General features: G+C 42.2%; 1 pseudogene across 1 annotated transcript; it reads left to right on the forward strand.

The window, feature by feature from the left end:
- Positions 1 to 13,132: 13,132 nt before the first annotated feature.
- LOC311611906 (transmembrane protein 248-like) lies at positions 13,133 to 14,124 on the forward strand (annotated as a pseudogene). The gene has a single exon. The product of its transcript is annotated as a transmembrane protein 248-like (transcript).
- Positions 14,125 to 14,740: the final 616 nt, after the last annotated feature.

Below are 14,740 nucleotides of genomic sequence, written 5' to 3' on the forward strand. Positions count from 1 at the left end.
AGAGGTAATTTCTGAGCTGTGAGGATAACACAACCAGGAGCCAGAGTCCATAAAAACACCACCTTTCTGTCTCGGAAGACATAATGCTTGATGATAACCATAAAACATGGTCGTGCAAAATAAATTGCTGTTCTATTCAAATCCTTAAGCGTACCACTGAGGGTGTCACTGGAGATATGCAACTCTTTTTTCCGACCCTGAGGTATATTTTATCATAATTTGTAGGGTGGGTGACAGCCTTGTACACATGATTGCCTTTTCCTGCTCAGTTAGCTTGTCAAGGTCAGAGTCCTTTGGCCTTTTATGGATGTAGGACTATTAAGAAATGAGCAGGATAACTGAACAGCATGGAGAGGAAACTTTATTTTTCTTCACTAATACACTACATTTTCATAGTGTTTGTCTAGAATAGCAACCATTCTCCTCTCCAGGTTATTTTGGTGGATGGAGGGGATGTTGTTGTATTTTTGTTGTGAAATGGAAAGAACTCCTGGGAGGCTGAGATTCACCTTCAATGTCACAAAATGAAGTGTTCAGGAACACTTCGACCTCCAGGTAGAATTTTTTTTTTAAAGGTGGATAATTACAATGAGAAGTTGGTGCTTTCATAGGGTGGACATGCAGTATGACACTGCTTTTGTTATTCAGGTTTCCTGGATACAACCAGCCTAGTGGATTAGGGGTGTGTGTGTTTTATGACTCCTATTTTGAGAGTTTAACAAGATCTGAGGATGATAGAAACTGTAGCCAAGCATCTCAATGCAAAGGAATGTGAGATGGTGGTCATTTCCCATAAAAATGGAAAGCCTTGGTAAGCACTGGAGTGGGGGAAAGGCTGCCAGCAAAAAGTAGAGGAGGTTTCACCGCCCCAAAGGATGACCTAGCTACTTCCCATAATGTCACCTTTGCATTCTCTCAGCAGGTTAAAGGATTCAGTGGAGGGAATTTCTAGCCTGAATGACTCTTTCCCATTAGTGGTTTGTTGTTGTTGTCAATAACACAGGAAATTACTCAAAAGTCTTGCTAAAAACAATCAAAAAGTCATAATCACGTCCTTGTGCAGGGTTCAAGGAACCATTACCTTCATGTCTTCAATTGCTCCTGCTAAACTTTCAGTAACTCTATCAAAAGGACTCTTTTATGCCCCAATAAAGTGGAGGCATCAGGGTTGATTTTGATAGGAGCAGCAGCATGGAAAATGTGCTAGTATCTTAACTACTGACCACGATAGTGATCAAATATTTACTGAAAACATACAAAGAACTTTAAAAATAAGAACCCCTTTATAGCACTGAACATGATCCTAACATGTTAATTTAGGATCTTAACTGAAGCTGATCTTTATACTTTAATAAGAAGTCCTTTATAGCATTGAACGTGATCCTAACATGTTAATTTAGGATCTTACTGAAGCCGATCTTTATACTTTATATAGAAGAAAGTAATGTGAATGAAAGAAATGTTTACATTATTTAAGAATAAGGTACAATTACTGAATCCAAGACCCACTTTTAATATAGTGCTTGTTAGGTTGCCGAAGGAGGAACACAGGAGGCCAGGGTGGTGAGGTATTATGAATTTATTCGATCATCTGCTCACCAGGTGGCTGAAAGCCTGGATGGCTTTAGTACCCAGTGACCAGTGACGGGAGCCAGTGGCTTTTAAAGGACTGTTGGTGGGCTTTTTTCTGGGTGAAGACTTCTTTAAGCATACACAGAGAGGAAGGAGATAATGGAATGTGGTCACCACAAGTGAAATGTGGTCTCGGCAAAGGGAATGTCCATAGTGAAATGACCTGAAAAGCTAGTTACTGGAGGAGGGATATCAATTCAATTATTTAATCAGACCTAACAGTGCTGGAATATTACAAATGAATATGGTTGTTTTAAATAATTCTGCCCTGTTCTTGAAAGCACTTTCAAGAGCTCTCGGGGAAGAAGAATAATTTAGATTTAGAATCTAGAAGGGACAGAATCTTATAATAATCAGCCACTAGAAGGGACAGAATCTTATAATAATCATTTAATATGGCAAAGGGTAGAAACTAAAAGTTGAGAAAGAAAAATGGCTGAAAGAGAAAACAGGTAGAATTGGGTGAGGTAAGCTCTCGTCCCACTGTAAGGTCCTATGTTTGGTGTGATATTTCAGTGGCTGTGGGAACACCATCTGTTAATTTCCATGGGGTTAGAGAATGGCAGCGGCCACAGCTGGGAGAGTATTTGCTCCCCTTAAAAATAGGCTCCCAAAGTGGAACTTTCCCCAACCTTGAGACAAGGGATTGTCAACATAAGCTTTGTAAGCAGTGATTCCCACTGGGCTGAAATTGAGAACCTGAGGTCTCTGTGAGGCCAGCATTTCCAGGTAAACTGGCTCGAGGAAATCAAAATATGTTTTCCTAGTCAATCTTATCGCTAATGGTTTTCTGCTGACATGTCAAGCACTCATGTGCAACGTCAGAGCATTTGCACTGAGTGTTCCCTCCTCCTAGAATGTTCTTTCCCCAGGTTTGCTCCCTGAGTCACTCAGCAGCATTGCCTTCCTTCCCCAGCCACTCTATTGAGAATGGGGACTTCTGGTCACTCTAACTACACCTTCCTGCCCACCTCCCCTTCTTAGCATTTAACATCATCTGTTATAAAATATTAGTTTTTCTTCCCCATTAAAAATGAAATTCTATGAGGGGCAGGGTCTGTGCCATATAGAACTTCCCAACAAGCAGGGAGTTCCTTATGGTTTTCCCTGTGCTTCAGATTATATCTGCCATATTGTAAGAACTCAGTGAATATTTGTTGAATGAATGACTGAGCAATAACAATAATAGCTTTCCTTTCCAAGGGAAGAATAGCAATAACTCACCTGTGCCAAGCTCCACCTCTAGTTCCCCACATACGTTAGAGCCTGCCATCCACAGTGTGATGTAAGCTGAGTCACTGTACTTTGCCCCCATTTTACAGATGAGGAGACTCTCCCAGTGATCCCATGTGCACCAACTTTGCTCCAAGGAACACCTAACTACCCTGAGGATGTTAGCATTCCGTGTCTTTTCCCCAATAAAGAATTTGCTATCACACACAAATTTTAAAAGAAAAGGAAATCAAGAAAGCATCAACATTACAAACAGATTAGTAGGAAAGGAGAACTTGACTCAGAAGAATTTTAATTTCAACAGGCTTCTTGGAAGGGACTAGTTGCTTAGAATGCAGGATGCCTAGTTAAATTAGAATTTCAGACAAGCAATAAATGATTCTGTTGAAGTTATGAGCATGTTCCACGTACTGTGTGGGACATACGTACGCTAAAAAATTACACATTGTTTATCTGAAATCCGTGTTTAATTGGGCATCCTGAACTTCATCTGGCAATTTGACGCTGAATTTCAGATATAAGTTTTACCAACCCTACCTTTACCGGTTTCCATTTCTAACAAGACAGAGCAGAAACTATAATGGAAATAATAGCAATAAAAACAATTACAGTTACCACTTCTGTTCTCCAGGAACTGTGCCCTTTGCATGCATCATTTCCAGTCTGCACAAGGACCCTGCAGGTAGAATCTATTTTCCATTCTTTAGATAAGGCAAACGAAGCTCAGAGAAGGTGAGAAATGTGCCTTAAGTCACACAGGCAAAAAGTCCATTTTCCTTTCACAACACTCATCCCCTGAAGGAAAATACTTTGTTTCTGTCTCCTCTACTACATCTCAGTTCTGTGAGGATAGGGTCTGTGATCCCAAAGAACGTCCTGATGCCCAGATCTCTCTATTTTCCGTGACCCACACTGTCCTTGGGGGTACTGGGTCAGAGCCAGTCCACAAGCAGGAAAGGCCATTGCTAGCTGGGCCCCAGAAGGAGTGACAGGGATCTGAACACCCATCTCTGCCTCCTCGCATCCTGAGCAACTTTTGTGCCACGTCTGATCCATCCCTCATGCGATCGCTGAGTCGCTGAACTTCCTTGTGATTACCATTTTTTATTTATATTTTATTCACTTGAAAAAAGCACACACAAAAAACTAAGGATAAATGGAAAACAGCAGCAGCTGTACTGTTTCATTTCCAGAGTCTCATGCTTTTTATTCTAAATGACAATATTTAACAACAAAATTGCTTCATTTCAACCTCATTGCATTCCTTCAAGAGGGAGTACTATAATTTAAAAATAATAAATGCAACAAAGTGAATATATTGCTTTCATTAATCCCCAATACTGCTTATTTTCAGCACTTTTAAATTATTTGGGTGTGCTCAATAGATTTAGTTGAAGTGGAAAAAGAATCATTCACATTTCAGACCATTTGCAGTTGTCAATTTATCTGCTGTTTTCCAAGCCAAGTAACTGAACTTCAGAGTTGCATTTAGTTTGAATGATTTCCTCCCCGCCCCCTGCCTGGTAGGAAACAGTGAATTAGTCAAGTAAAAACGTCTTTGGGATTGAAGGTGCTATAAACAAGGGCACCGTATCCTCTGAATGATCAGCCAGCACAGGTGATGTTGATTGCTTGTCAGGGGACCCAAGGACATCCAGAGTGACGGTGGCAGCCTGCTTTCTCTATGCCCAAACCAAAGCGAAGAATTGAGGCAATAATCTAAACATTTAATTTCTAACCTGCCCTTTACTCGATCCCCAGGTATTTAAAGGAAACTATGGAATTGTAATGTCTTTAAGTATCAGAACTTAAGCACTAAATTGCCAGGTAAAATACAGGATGCCTCATAAAATTTGCATTGCAGACAGACACTGAATAACTCATTAGTACAAGTATCTCCCAAATATTGCATCCTGTATTTTTCTCTGCTACATCTGGCAATGCTTTGGAGGACCAAGACTTGCACCTTAATCACGTGCCTGATGTTGCTTAAATTATATATATATTGACTTTGGAGAGGAAGAAGAGGGGGAGAGAGAGAGAGAGATGAAAACATCAATGATGAGAGAGACTCATTGATCGGCTGCCTCCTCTACCCCCCCTCTGGGGGTGAAACCCACCATGACCTCCTGGTTCATAGCTCAATGCTCAACCACTGAGCACACAGGCAGGGCTGGCATTGCTTTTAAAATATGGCATAAGAGTGCATAATTCTAGAGGCTGGAATTTATTGAGTGATTACTATGTGCTGAGCATTATCCTACATGCTTTATATTTATGATCATCCACTTTTCACAATTCATTCAATTAGGAATATTATTATCCCATTTTACAGAAAAATGGGGCTTAGAGGTGAAGGAACTTCCCTGAGATCACAGCAAACATGTAGTGTAGGGGGCTGGTTGGAGTCTGTACAAAGACCTTTCTGATTTCACTACACCATCATGCTTTCTAAAGAAATGAAACCAAATGACCAGTTGCTAATAAAATCACGTGTCTAACGTTTCTTTAAAGGTACAAATAAAAGTCTTAAATTCATGCAGACATATTCAAGGTTGAATTTTGCAATGTATATTAAGGCTTACATGCAGAACTTGTCTTATTATAAGTTCATCTCCTTGTCATTTTTTTCTGCCTTTTCCCCTGGAACTGGAATCCTCAATTCATTATTGGTAACTGGTCACCGAGAATAAAGGCTATGATTTTTAGAGGCAACCTCAGAAGAGTATGGTTATGTAATTAACCTGTAACATAGAGGGTGAGAGATCCAATTTTGTCACGCCATTGTTATTAAAAAGAACATCCTAACTATAGCAGAAACATAAATTCAAGTTGTGAAATGCAGTGATAATAATTGGACAAAACTTCAAATGAGTGTAAGCAGATCCCAAGCAATTAATTGTTTTAAACTCAGTAAAATTACTGTTATTTCATCTAAATTTAAATTCATTATGGTTGCCTGAGATGTTTAAATTTAATTTTGATGTTTGTGAATTTGCTTGAACATAGCCTCCATCTCCTAATTGCAAAATGAGCGAGTTCATTTGCAAATGGGCCAGGTTCCATGCTGAGGGTCTTACCATAACATTTCTTCTTAAACATCTATTGTGTGTGATTGTTGAAAGGAGGATGAAGCAAAATTTTGGGGAAACAATCAAAAGAAGAAAACAGTGGTCACGACACAGCACAATTGTTTTCATTTTTGCACATTTGTTTTTCTATTACTGATTTCTGAAGTAGCTGGAACTGACAGATTCCACAATAATTGTTAGAAATGAATTCATGGTTTCTGTCAGGAAGAATCTGCCTACAGACAGGAAAGAAAGCACATCTTGCAGTTCAAAGCAAGTCTATTTTTTCTTTTAATTCCATGAAGAGGGCGTGCAATTAACAGTTTTTTCCTGTTTCAACATAATTAACCCCTTTATTATGGAGGTCTGAGGACCTGAGAATTGATTTCTGGAATCTGAGAGCAGGAGGTCCAAGCACCTGCCATAGAATTCACTGAAAGAAACTGAAGTTCAGGTGGGCCTCCTCCGTCCTTCTGTTATCGGGGAAGTTCATGTATCCCTTTCCCCAATGAGTGCTGCGGGTGGAGTCCTTAGGATATCTCAAGAAAAAAGAATTTTCTGAGACTTGCCTGGGAGAATGAGTGATTTTAAAAAATATATATTTTACTGATTTTTTTTTTTAGAGAGGAAGGGAGAGGGATAGAGAGCTAGAAACATCAAGGAGAGAGAAACATCAATCAACCGCCTCCTGCACACTCCTCACTGGGGATGTGCCCACAACCAAGGTACACGCCCTTGACCAGAATCGAACCTGGGAACCTTCAGTCTGCAGGTCAACGCTCTATCCACTGAGCCAAACCAGTCAGGGTACGAATGATTTTTATTTAAGTGGAATTACATGTTTGTGTTTCCAAAGACCCATTTCCCTTAATCCAGTTATAGAAGAAGTGTAATTGGGGTTTCAGTGGAGTTAAAATCAGAGCCAGTGTCCAGGGTTTCCGTTCCGTATTGCAGGCAGGTCCAGCTCAGCATCAGGCTAGTTACAGCCCATTGTGTGTGGGGCCCACATGGCCGTGAATGCAGGAGAGCACAACACACCAAGAACACAACACAGAGAGACCAAGAGAGCTAACTCCTTTGGGTAGGTCAGGGTGGGGAACATCTAGACCACGGGCCATATAAGGTCCACAAAATCATTTGGTCTGGCCCTGCCAAGGCAGTAGGGATAAGTTAATTAAATGTTTGGCCAAATATAGCAGGCTAATTTTTAAGGTGGTAATTTGTATGGCCCATGAATGATGTTATAGATATCCAAATGGCCCTTGGCAGAAAAAAGGTTCCCCACCCCTGGTTTAGGTGATTAAATATCTCAAATGCCATGCCCTGGCAGTAACCACACCCATTCTGGCCAATGATCTGTTCCCAAGTCTGACTAGCAGACAAGTACCTTTCCGAAGCAACCCCATCTTCATTGGGTACATGTCTGTCTCCCCTCTGTTGGATCCCTGGGGAGTTAAAGCTGCAGCACTCTAGCAGAGCTGCTCACATGACATGCCCATAATGTTTGGCCTTCCCTTTGCTTCTTTCCTGTTATTAATAACTAGTTCATTACAACAGTATCACTCCCAGGATTCATTTATTGAGCACCCACCTAGCACCCAGCACAAGGCTAAGTACTAGAAATAAACAAACACATACTGACCTTGAGCTTGTCATTCTGTGACAGAAGTCTGAATTATTGTGGACAGATAGCAGCATTGTGCTGATGGACTAAAATGACTGACAGGACAAGAAGCAAGGTCAACGGGTCACGTCATGATTCTTCCAAGAGAGATGGCCTCAACCCTGACAGTGTCCACTGTGACAGGAACAACTGTCATGGTAAAACATCTAAAGAAAACAGTGATTTGCCAGAAAATGAAGAGAATGCAATCGTAGCCCCAATAGAGCTGCCTTGTTATGTAATGGTTCAATCATAGGACCAATCCAGGCCCGTGGAGGAATTAGCCAGCTACACCAGCAAAAAGCAAAATGATTTACATCTGGGAGCCACAGCTGGCATGAAAATCAACATTGAATCAGTTCCTTCCTCTAAGTCCATGTTCCATTAGAATAACTACGGTAGGTGACATTTTTCACATTTTAATTGGTGTTTTGCTGATTTTATCAGAATTTCTGCTGATCAAAGCAAAGTGGCTATTTATTTATTTTGCAATGAAGCTAACTGTTCACTGCAAGTTTAATGTACTGTAATGAATTTTAAATATCCTCCCAGTCAGATTACAAAGTGTTTGAATCAAGATGTCCTTGTTACACTTAAAATTATTAATTACTCAAATGGACAAAAGGCAACTTTCACATATAAAGTCACATTTCACATGGTCTGAATTGGGCCAAAATGTTGTGCTGCATTTAAGAGATGTCAGAAAAATAAAAATGTTTTCCCCCGCAGTCTGCTTAACCCACTAGTACCTGCTTGGTTGCTAGACATATGATAAATACTTTCATTATTAGTTTATCTTCATAGCTCACAGAACAATAAGTTTTTATGTTATTTACACTCCAGTGACTTTGGTTTAATTGGCTTCTTTTATGTTATTTATATAAATATAAATCATACTGGGTTTTAAAGTATTAATGGTGCATTTTATGTTATAATGCTATTTTCATCCAGACTAGCACTCCATAAATGCGTACTCTCCAGCTAAGGACCTTTACAAAACCTACTGCAAGAGTTTAAGCAGTCCTGTTTGGTGTGTCTCAGTTGGTTGGAGCATTGCCATGTGCACCAAAAGGTTTGGGTTCAATCCCTAGTAGGGGTGCATATGGGAGGCAACCGATGGATGTTTTTTTCACACATCTTCCTGGTCAAGAGCACATACCTGAGTTGCAGGTTTGATCCCTGGTCCTGTCAGGCCTCGTGCAGGAGGCAACCAATCAATGTGTCTTTTTCACATTGATGTTTCTCTTTTTCTCTCTTCCCCTTCCCTCCCTAAAAATCAATGGAAAATATATCCTCAGGTGAGGATTAACAACAACAAACAAAACAACAAAGACAAAAATAAATGATGAAAGGCACATAAAAGTTAATAAGAGATGTTTTTGAATGGACAAGTGATGTCATTTCAACTAGTTAAAAATTATGTGCCTTCGGGTGGGGTTGGAGAACAAATAAAGCACTGTGGTAAGTTTAACAAAACTAATTGTTTGATGTGATGGAAGTGATCATTTAGCTTCAGTTTACTTAGGGAAAGTTAGGTACCCATGTGAAGCACAGCCTTGATCTTTATGGTGACAAAGAGGAAGTGAAGGACGAAATACTTCTTGAGTACTCCTTTTTAAATGTCACTCAACACTGAACCAAACACAGGTTTTCTTATTGAAAGGCGTGTGACATGAGCTGGTTCATTCACCTTTGACTGTGTTCAGTTTTCAAAGTGCCAAAGAAATTCAGGACAAGATGATTTTAGGATTTTGTTTTACAAGGGTGAGCCCATTGAAAGAACTCTTGGAATAAAAAAAAAAAAAAAAAAAAATCCTTACTGAAAAGCTTTGGTCAAGTTCTTTAACCCCTCTTGGCCATGGTTGTCTTATGTGTAAAACAGGGATAGGTGTAGCACTTTCATCAGGATTGTTTTGAGAAACAAATGAAATAAGATATGTGGAGCTCTGGCGTAGTACCTTGTTCCTAATCATTGCTCAACAAATAGTTATTATTGTAATACAACTTCAGTATCTTTATTAAGTTTGAAAGGGTATCAACAAGTAAGTCATTCTAAGTATGGCATGGGTTAAACTCAGATGGAAACTACTGGGGAAGTAACAAATATTTATTTAGTGAGAATGATGTCACCGAAGAGGAGAGATAATGTCTGGCATCTAACGAAATACTAAAAAAAAAAACAAAAAAGTATGGAAATGAGTACTACACAAGACACTAGACTAGAGAAATAGCTTGTAGACTAGGGCAGCTGCTCTCAGAATGAATCAAGTGCTCTGAACAAGGGAGCACGGTGATCAGCTGATGGAAAGAAACCTAGAGATAGTTCCTGGGGTTCGCACTCCACCTGATGACGGGAAATCATAGTCAGGCGGGTGAGTGTGGCATATGTTTGCCTTAAATAGCACTTTCAGTTTACAAAGAACTTACACATTTCCTCACTCCGTCTTCACACCAGCCCAGGGAGGTAAGTGGCTCAGAGGTAACTGCCCCTTGTACAGAGGAAGTCGCTGTGTCTCTGGGAAGGAAAGGGGTTTGCCCAGGCCAGAGCTTGCTCCAGATCACCCTTCCTCCGAAGGAGCTGCCTCAGTGAGTTGTTCAACCTCACAAAGTAGCTAACAATGAACAAAAACAATGCATTTCATTCTTACAACTATCCTCTGCATCCGTATATGACCACTAACCTCATTTTACAGAGAGGAAACAGAGGCACAGGAAAGTGAAGCAATGTGTACATTAAAATGTAGTTAGTGGAGACCGGGAATATGAAGAAGAAAGTCTGGCTCTGGAATCTACACTTTTTATACTACTCTCTCCTGTGACCAGAACCATAAGTATCTTTGGTTCTCAAACTTCAGCAAGTATCAGAATCACCTGGAGGGTTTCCTCAAGTGAGGATTAACAAAACAAAAGAAACAAAAACACAAACAAAAGTATTGCTGGTACTCACATCCCCCGAATTCTGATTCATCAGGTTTGAAGTGAAGCTTCATCTGCATTTCTTTTCTCTTTATTTGTTAATCCTCACCCGAGGATATTTTTTCCATTGATTTTTAGAGAGTGTGGAAGAGTGGGGTGAGACAGAGAGAAATATCCATGTGAGAAGAACCCGAGCTTCCCAACCAGAGCCAGGGATCGAGCATGCAACTAAGGTATGCGTCCTTGACCAGAATCAAAACTGCAACTCCAGCCCTGACTGGTTTGGCTCAATGGATAGAGCATTGGCCTGCAGACTGAAAGGTCCCAGGTTCAATTTTGGTCAAGGGCACATACCTGAGTTGTGGGTTCAATCCCCAGTAGGGGGGTGTGACAATCAATGATTCTCTGTCATTATTATGTTTCTGTCTCTTCCTCCCTCTCCCTTCCTCTCTGAAATCGATGAAAAAAAAAAAAAAAAAAAAAAATATATATATATATATATATATATATATATATATATATATATATATATATATATATATATATATATATATATAACAACTGCAACCTTTAGTCTATGGGCCAGTAGTCTAACTACTGAGCAAACCAGCCAAGGCTCTTTTTTTTTTTTTTTTTTTTTTTTTTTTTTTTTTTTTAAGATTGATTGATTGATTGTAGAGAGGAAGGATGGGAGGAGAAATAGAGAGAGGGAAAGAGAGATTTGTTGTTCCACTTACTTATGCATTCATTGGTTGATTCTTATATGTGCCCTGTCTGGGCATTGAACCTGCAGCCTTGGTGTATTGGAATGATGCTCTGGCCAGGGCTGGAATTTGCATTTCTAATAAGTTTCCCATGAGATGCCAATGCTGGTGGTCTGGAGACCATACTTTGAGAACCACTGGTCAGACTAGAGAAACAAACGTTTGATGGTGCAGTCACATGGTATATACTACAGGGTTCTTTGGCCTGTGAAAGACGATGGGTAAATATCTGACTTGGGGGAAGGGACTATACCGGCTGCTCCCAGGAGGCTCACATCGCAAGGCTTTGTTAACACCCACAAAACACCAAGGTAAAGACACTTGTTTGGATGTTTTTAAAGGCCCCCCAAGAAAAGCTAATTTGTGCAGTTATGGTCATTCTCGAGATAGTCTGAGGATGGGGAGCAAGAAATAGCACATGGATCCCTTGTGATTTTTATATATGTGCTATTAGTGGAAGTCCTTTTCACAGGAAGTCTGGAATGGGCAAGAAAAGAGCAGATGGAAGAAATGGGAACATCATTCCGTTCCTTCCGTAGCCTGCTTGCAGTTTGGAATGTCTCAGGAAATGTCTGCCTGCTGGTTTTCTTCTGACTACTTTTAAGATGTTCTTTGCTTTTGGTGTTTTGTTTTGTTTTGTTTTGTTTTGTTTTGTAGTTTTCCTCTAACGCAGCCAGGTAATAATTTTCTTTCTCCTCACAGTCCTCACAGTCCTCGAAGTTCTCTCAGTCCAGGACCCCATGGGGGGTGTTCACCTAAGCCGGCAGTTAGACATCCCTCTTGCAGTCCAGAACCCCTCTCTCCTTACCACCACCTGCTCACTCCTCCTTAACACTGCCACGGAGTCAGGAGAGGCTTCTGCCACCACCACTGCTCTTGCCAGCTATGAGCCTGGCTTCTGGCTGAGAGGCGCTCCCCCTGTGGGAGCACACTGACCACCAGGGGGCAGCTCCTGCACTGAGCATCTGCCTCTGGTGGTCAGTTCACATCATAGTGGCCAGTTGTTCTGATCATTCTACTGTAACAGTCACTTAGGCTTTTATTATATAGGCTAGACGCCTGGTGCATGAAATTTGTACAAGAGGTGTGTGTGTGTGTGTGTGTGTGTGTGTGTCCCTCAGGCCAGCTTGCACCCTCTCCAATCTCAGACCCCTCGTGGGATGTACAACTGCCCATTTAGGCCCTATCCTACAATGGGCAGTTGGACATCTCTCTCACAATCTAGGACTGGTGGCTCCCAACTGCTTGCCTGCCTGCCTGCCTGCATGATTGTCCCTAACCACTTCTGCCTGCCAGCCTGATCACCCTCTAACCAGCCTGAATGATACCTAACTGCCCTCCCCTGCTGGCCTGATCTCCCACAACTGCCCTCCCTTGCAGGCCTTGTCCCTCCCAACTGCCCTCCCCTGTAGGCCCAGTTGCCCCCAACTTCCCTCTCCTGCAGGCCTGCCCCCCCCCCAACTGCCTTCCTTTGCCAACCCAGTCCCCCCTAACTGCCCTCCCCTGCTGGCCTGATCACCCACAACTGCCCTCCCCTGCCGGCCATCTTGTGGCCATCTTGGGTGGGGTAGCCATCTTTGACCATACGGGGGCAACTATATTGTGTGTTGGAATGACGATCAATTTGCACATCACTCTTAAAAATACCCAGATGTGAACTTGTTTCTTTATTAGCTGAGGTGTTGCAATTAAAATAACACAGGAATAAAGAATATAATAAGGTGAAACCATGGCTGTGAGACCCCGACCAACCCATGCCACAGTTGCATGCACCTGGCTAAGCATCTGGTCCTTGTGTCTGTGCTGCTCCCAGAGCAGCGGAGAGGATGGTGCTGAGTGGCTCCAGACCCACCATGAGTGAGGGCAGAGCAGCCACAGGCTTGGCCCGGGGTACACTGCTGCCCCCGGGCGTGGGGTGGGTGATCAGACATCAAGCACCTGGAGAACCTGACGCTGCCATCAGCAGTCGGCCTCCCTGGTGGTCTTTATGATCAGTGTAAGTGCCCTGGCAATGACCTTAGGCTACTTCTTCAAAGTCAAGGAGATTAAGTCACCGGGAATGGCGGAGGACTGGAATACTTTTCTGCTGCAGTTTAATGACTTGGACATGTGTGTATCAGAGAATGAAACATTAAAGCATCTCACAAATGACTCTGTGGCTCCAGAAAGCACAGCGACCAGTGGGCAGGCAGAGTGTCCATGCAGTCCCCACAGGCACTGGAGGATTCAGGCCCTTAACATCTCCATTGCAATCACCCTCACCCTGGACCCACAAACACACTTTGGAGGGTACCCTCACAATGTCACCCATCTGTACTCGACCATCTTAGGGCATCAGATTGGACTCTCAGGCAGGGAAGCCCACGAAGAGATAAACATTAGCTTTACCCTGCCAGTTGCTTAGCGTGCAGATGGCTGTGCCCTTCCGTCACTGTGAGCAGATGGCATTCACAGCCTGCATGACAATCACAGCCAACCCTAGTGTGTTCCCCGTCACAGGGCAGCCACTGCACTGTGCTCCCGACGCCCACGGCAATGCCACACTCTGGTCCCGGATCTTCATGACCGTTAGAGATGCCAACACAAAATATGCTCAAGAGGGCAATCCTTTCTGGTGCTGTAAGGGGGACATTGGAAAAGTCTACCACACCTTAATCCCGAGCTTACAGTTATTGTTCCAGATGATGACGGTTCATGAATTAATTTGCACCTCATGCACACCAGTTACTTCCTCTTCGTGATGGTGGTAACGAGGTTTTGCTCTGCGGTAATCAAGGGCAAACCTAGCACATTGCGTCAGAACACTGAATTTTGTCCTGGGAAGGCTGCTGTGGCTGATGCCTAATCCCACAGCTACCCGTTTTCTGAGAGAGACTGAGTAAACCGTAAGCACTGCCTACTGACGCCAGCCTGGGCCTGGACACTCTGTGAATACATTCTCTTGCGATGTTGGGTTATTCCAGCCAAAGACATTTCAAGTGCCTGTAATTGATTTATACATATTTATAGAAATCTATTCGGAAATTGATCCGCTGATGCACGTGCCTCACATTGGGTGTGGTGCGAACCCCGCAACCTCTCGGTGGACTTGGCGGGAAGATCCATGGAGTGCCAGTCACGATGGCTGATCTCCCTGCCTCAGAGCAGGCCTTGCTGGCTTTACCAAGATCTCAGGGCAGTTCATTGCTGGAGGGGTTGAGGTTTGCTTCAATTCGAAACAGTCTGCACCTGTGATGTGATATTGCATTTCCCAAGCCACCAATCCATTTTGTGGATTTTACGTGTCTGTAGCTTAATAATCATAGTAACAATAATAATGCCCTTTTCTCTGTTTTGCTTGCAAAGAAACATACATAGCTTTTCAAGTTTTCTTTTGAAAAAAAAAAATAGCCACATTGTCATATTACTCTAGTATCTTTCCTGTCCACATTTTGTGTGCTGTTAGTGCATGGCCAAGTATC

Source organism: Pipistrellus hanaki (genome assembly GCF_964339955.1).
Source record: "Pipistrellus hanaki genome assembly, chromosome: 1".
Lineage (NCBI taxonomy): Eukaryota > Metazoa > Chordata > Mammalia > Chiroptera > Vespertilionidae > Pipistrellus > Pipistrellus hanaki.